The sequence below is a fragment of the Scyliorhinus canicula genome, chromosome 9 (assembly GCF_902713615.1).
Source record: "Scyliorhinus canicula chromosome 9, sScyCan1.1, whole genome shotgun sequence".
Classification (NCBI taxonomy): Eukaryota; Metazoa; Chordata; class Chondrichthyes; order Carcharhiniformes; family Scyliorhinidae; genus Scyliorhinus; species Scyliorhinus canicula.
This window is the reverse complement of record NC_052154.1, coordinates 27,829,874-27,836,318: the sequence shown is the minus strand read 5'-3', so window position 1 is coordinate 27,836,318 and position 6,445 is coordinate 27,829,874. Positions and strand designations below refer to the sequence as shown.

The 6,445-nt window shown below is 45.3% G+C and overlaps 1 pseudogene; it reads right to left on the bottom strand.

Annotated features, from left to right (window-relative positions):
• Positions 1–271: 271 nt before the first annotated feature.
• On the bottom strand, positions 272–2,076 carry LOC119972020 (annotated as a pseudogene).
• Between the last annotated feature and the right edge of the window lie 4,369 nt (positions 2,077–6,445).

Sequence of the window (6,445 nt, the reverse complement as noted above, 5' to 3'; positions counted from 1 at the left end):
GTCGCCACACTCTGGTGCCTTTTTGGGTACACGGAGGGAGAATTCAGAATGTCCAATTCACCTAACAAGAACATCTTTCGGGACTTGTGGGAGGAAACCAGATCACCCAGAGGAGCACGCAGACACAGGGAGAATGTGCAGACTCTGGATACAGGCAGGTACCTAAGCTGGGAATCGAACTCGGGTCCCTGGCGCTGTGAACTGACCAGTCTTCCATTCGGTCTCTCTTGTTCTCACTTTGCTCTTTCTATCCCCTGTGGGTATATTGTCTTCAGTTTTGATCAGGAGTTGGTGCAAGGTTGGTTAAAGCTACAATTTGAAGGAAGCAATCAGGAGGCTGAAAATTATCCACCATTGGCTGCTTGTCAGAATCTCCCTCTCCCGAGAATGGAAGCATTCAGATCTTATCCATCTGCTTCTCAGACACTAGGATGGGTTCCTTGAAGATAAACCATGTCACACTCTCATAGATGGAGGGGTGGTCAGAGAGCCTGGGTATGTCCAGCAATTCCTGCATTTTGGTAGCAAACACTGTGGGTCAAGGTCCTTAAACTGTGCTTTTGCTTCCTTGAATTTAACCATGTACAAGGCAACTGTTAATCCCTGCAGGTTTGCATGTTTACCTCCAGTCTCCAGGAATACACGACCACAGCCAATCCATCACGTGACATGGCTGCCTCGTCAAAGGCTTTGTACTTTGTTGAGTTCCAGTGAACCAACTGAAGCATGCTAGGGTACAACTAGCCATCAATAGTATGCTCAGATCCTTGTCTGCCTCTCTGTGCCCAGTGCAAATGGAACTGTTTCAGTTTATAGGGATTCCCCAGGGGGCCATCACTGACCACTGTCTTAATATCACAGTCGCCAAACTCCACCATGACTTAGTGAGCATTGTTGCGGATGGACAGTGAGGTAACGGCACTGTAAGGATATGGAGATGGGAGTAAGGTTTGCATCGTGGACTGCTTGTGCAGGCACAATGTCAATGGCGATTGCTGATCTCCCTGGGAAAATGGGAATTGCTTATGCCAGTTCAAGGGGCCATTGTCATCTCTGTAACCTGAGGAGGCTGAAAATTATCCACCATTGGCTGCTTCTCAGAATCTTCCTCTCCCGAGAATAGAAGCTTTCAGTCCGCTCATCTCATCCGCGGTGATAGCCTGGAGTGTGGGAATGCTGGAGTGAGAATCTCCGCTGCAAGGTCTGTCTGTCTGTCTCTGCTCACATGTCCATTCATTGATTTGAAAAGGGAGGCAGGCAGGCAGGACGCTGTGTGAGAACAGCATCTCGGGAATGACAAGGTGAAGTCCAGTTTGCAGCCACAGCTCATCAGCGCCACTCCCTGATGCGAATTGCCCCAGTTTCCTTTGCTGCCAATCAGCCGGGGCTGATTGAATCTTCAGCAGAGAAAATTCTGACCCTGTCAGTCAATATACAAAACATAGGTAGGTGCTCATGCTCAGATTGAAGAGACTCATGAAGGTTTAAACAAGACTGGAGGATTTGCCTAGCTTTTCAGCTCATGATGAAAATCAATTCTAGGATTAGGTATTGCCTGGCTAGGAAAAGGAAAAGAGGGAAGCAATTTCATGAACACTCCAAAAATTACTTTGGACTGCATCCTGGCAAATAAATTCTACACTTAAGAGACCGTGTAAAGTGTAACCATGGAGTAGGATTTCTGGTTGGTTTAGAAATCAACAATTTTCTTTTGTTTAAAGTATAATTTGCTTACAAAAATAGAAATTTAATCAATGTCGCATTTAATTTATTTGTTACAGTAATATGCTAAAAACCTGAAACGCTGTTGTGTGACCGGAAGTTCAAATTTCTTTATTCAAGATGTCAGTCATTTTGAGGATCTTAGCATGACCGACAACTTCCCCAGGCAGAGCAGAAAACCTTTTGCCCTTAATATATCCCGAATAACATATTGTTCCCATTGTGCAAATTTTCAAAGAATAATTGGATAAAAACTATCCAACTTTCATAAACAAACATCAGATACATAATAATGCACTTCAAACCATATTTATTTTGATCATTAACAACTGAAGCACCATAATCTTCCAACATTGTGCTTGTGTTGGTTTGACCTTTCAAACAGGGATATTCTGTGGATTTGCCATCAGGGTAAATAACAAGAGACACAAATATAATTTCAGTTAGTAATGTTAATGATTTATCATATTCATAAGAGCACAAACATTTGTGAAATAATAGCCATTCAACTATTTTGCCTGGCAAATTGGTGCTTTAGGCATCACAGTACATAATCATTTCTCAGTTGCATGCTGCCAAATATAAACAAATTTTATTAAACTTTATTTTGTGTAATTCATTCTTTGCTTTAACTATATGAATTACTTTATTTGGGTTTGTTAGGAAGAGCAATCTTATTCCTCTTCACTAATCTTAGTTAAAAAACCTATCCACCTTAAAATGGGCCACTTATAGGATGGGATACTCTGAGCCTGCGCCGGGTCGGAGAATCATCGGGGGGTGGGGGCACGCGAATCCCGCCACGCCACTCCGACGCAGGCCGCTGATGACCAGAGAATCAGCGCCAATTGCGCCGGCACAGTCGCCGCGGCGCCGGTTGTGGGCCGTTGAAAGCGGCTCCCAGGGCGATTCTCCGCTTTCGACGGGCCGAGTTCCACTGAGTCCCGCCGGTGTTGTTCGCATATGGTTCTACCCTGCGGGACCTTGGCGTTCTAGCTGCGGGGGCCGTCCTGGTGGGGGGAAGGGGGGAGCTGACTCCGGGGTGCGCCTCCAAGGTGGCCAGGCCTGCGATCAGGCGCGCTCATTCCAGGGGGCGCCTATGTTTCTCTGCACCATGCCCCTGTAGGGCTCTGCCATCTTGCCCGGGGTCCTGCGCGGAGACGGCCGTGGCGCGCATGTGCGGACCCATGCCGGCCGTGCAGTGCCGGCTTTCGGCACCGGAGCAGCGCACAGCACTCTGCAGCCCCCGAGGAAGGGGAGAATGACTGAGCCTGGAGGCTCGTTAACGCCGGCGTGCTCGCGCTGATTTTGACGGCGGCGTCAACACTTGTCTGGGATTTCGGAGAATCTTGGCCCCAATTTGCATTGTCATCAATCTTCTACTATTTACTTTGCCTCGTGAGGGAGGGGATTAACAATTGGTAAAACCTTCATGAAGAGAAAATTCTGTGAAATATGCAGAATATGCAGAGGAAGGGGTCGAGCGAGGGAACCGTGGTTTACCAAAGAAGTGGAATCTCTTGTTAAGAGGAAGAAGGAGGCCTATGTGAAGATGAGGCATGAAGTTTCAGTTGGGGCGTCTGATAGTTACAAGGAAGCGAGGAAGGATCTAAAGAGAGAGCTGAGACGAGCAAGGAGGGGACATGAGAAGTCTTTGGCAGGTAGGATCAAGGAAAACCCAAAAGCTTTCTATAGGTATGTCAGGAATAAAAGAATGACTAGGGTAAGAGTAGGGCCAGTCAAGGACAGTGGTGGGAAGTTGTGTGTGGAGGCTGAGGAGATAAGCGAGATACTAAATGAATACTTTTCGTCAGTATTCACTCAAGAAAAAGATAATATTGTGGAGGAGAATGCTGAGACCCAGGCTATTAGAATAGATGGCATTGAGGTGCGTAGGGAAGAAGTGTTGGCAATTCTGGACAAGGTGAAAATAGATAAGTCCCCGGGGCCGGATGGGATTTATCCTAGGATTCTCTGGGAAGCCAGGGAAGAGATAGCTGAGCCTTTGGCTTTGATTTTTAGGTCATCATTGGCTACAGGAATAGTGCCAGAGGACTGGAGGATAGCAAATGTGGTCCCTTTGTTCAAGAAGGGGAGTAGAGATAACCCCGGTAACTATAGGCCGGTGAGCCTAACGTCTGTGGTGGGTAAGGTCTTGGAGAGGATTATAAAAGATACGATTTATAATCATCTAGATAGGAATAATATGATTAGGGATAGTCAGCATGGTTTTGTGAAGGGTAGGTCATGCCTCACAAACCTTATCGAGTTCTTTGAGAAGGTGACTGAACAGGTAGACGAGGGTAGAGCAGTTGATGTGGTGTATATGGATTTCAGTAAAGCGTTTGATAAGGTGCCCCACGGTCGGCTATTGCAGAAAATACGGAGGCTGGGGATTGAGGGTGATTTAGAGATGTGGATCAGAAATTGGCTAGTTGAAAGAAGACAGAGAGTGGTAGTTGATGGGAAATGTTCAGAATGGAGTTCAGTTACGAGTGGCGTACCACAAGGATCTGTTCTGGGGCCGTTGCTGTTTGTCATTTTTATAAATGACCTAGAGGAGGGCGCAGAAGGATGGGTGAGTAAATTTGCAGACGACACTAAAGTCGGTGGAGTTGTAGACAGTGTGGAAGGATGTTGCAGGTTACAGAGTGACATAGATAAGCTGCAGAGCTGGGCTGAGAGGTGGCAAATGGAGTTTAATGTGGAGAAGTGTGAGGTGATTCACTTTGGAAAGAATAACAGGAATGCGGAATATTTGGCTAATGGTAAAATTCTTGGTAGTGTGGATGAGCAGAGGGATCTCGGTGTCCATGTACATAGATCCCTGAAAGTTGCCACCCAGGTTGATAGGGTTGTGAAGAAGGCCTATGGTGTGTTGGCCTTTATTGGTAGAGGGATTGAGTTCCGGAGCCATGAGGTCATGTTGCAGTTGTACAAAACTCTAGTACGGCCGCATTTGGAGTATTGCGTACAGTTCTGGTCGCCTCATTATAGGAAGGACGTGGAAGCCTTGGAACGGGTGCAGAGGAGATTTACCAGGATGTTGCCTGGTATGGAGGGAAAATCTTATGAGGAAAGGCTGATGGACTTGAGGTTGTTTTCGTTAGAGAGAAGAAGGTTAAGAGGTGACTTAATAGAGGCATACAAAATGATCAGAGGGTTAGATAGGGTGGACAGCGAGAGCCTTCTCCCGCGGATGGAGGTGGCTAGCACGAGGGGACATAGCCTTAAATTGAGGGGTAATAGATATAGGACAGAGGTCAGAGGTGGGTTTTTTACGCAAAGAGTGGTGAGGCCGTGGAATGCCCTACCTGCAACAGTAGTGAACTCGCCAACATTGAGGGCATTTAAAAGTTTATTGGATAAGCATATGGATGACAAGGGCATAGTGTAGGTTAGATGGCCTTTAGTTTTTTTTTCCATGTCGGTGCAACATCGAGGGCCGAAGGGCCTGTACTGCGCTGTATCGTTCTATGTTCTATGTTCTATGAGTGTAAAAAACTATCATGCAAAACCTCCAAGATATAAATCTATCATATGCGCTCCAGATCTTGAAATTGCAGTTCTCTATCCATTTTAATTTTTCCAAGTCTAAAAACTAATGTTGATAATCATGGTGCAAAAATGTTGATTGCATTTTTGTGCCATTCTATTGTCCGCTAGTTTATTGAGATATTACCCATTTAAACTAGATGAATTAACTCCTGCATTAAAATAACGGAACATGTTAAGCATTTGTCTGCCAATATTGGAAACAGTAACTTCTGGGTGATAACTCTATTGCAATGTTTAACCATTTGCAATATATTTTATAGCATTAAATTCCCTGGACTTCGTGCAATGCAAGTTTGTCTTAATTAATGCTATTTCAAATTACAGAGCTATTTTGAACATTAGTTCATAATCACTCCAACGTTCTTCCTCTTAAGTCCATTTTGTAGAGTTAATACGATCTCTATCTATCTTTTTTATTGAAAAATATTTTCATTACAAAATAATTTTTCATTACTAAAAAATAAATCCACAATAACTACCTAATGCATACATATACACTACATGAATAACACATTCCAACCATTTTCAAGACTACTATCCCCATCCCTTACAACCCTAACTAAAAATCAAAGAAATCCCCAACTGCTAACGAATAAACCCCCCTGCCCAACAATTGATGATGACAAGCTCCTTAAAAACGGAAATGAACGGCTACCATCTCGAGTAAAACCTTTCTATCAACCCCCTAATGGTGTTCTTGACCTTCTCAAGATACTGGAAACCCATTAAATCACCCAACCATCCAGAGGCACTGCGACGAGGGACGAGCTCTCCATCCCAGCAGATCTGGTCTCCTGACTATCAATGGGGCAAAGGCAAAGACATCCGCCTTCATCCCTCGGCGAGTCCGAGACCTGGAAAATGGACAAGGCTCCAGCTGAATACCAAGAATCCTTGACATGGTGCTAAAGAAGGAGACCCAAAAGCTAAAAACTTTAGGATACGACCAGACCATATAGGTATGATTCGCCCATCCCCAACAACGCTGTTCACACCTATCCTCCAGTCTCGAGAAAAAGCCACTCACCCGTGTCCTAGTCAGATACGCCCTGTGCATCACCTTGAACTGAATCAAGCTGAGCCTAACACTGGAGGAGATTGAGTTGACCCTGTGAAGGGCCTCACTCCACACTCCCCCAATCAAAAACTGGACCCAGCTCCCCCT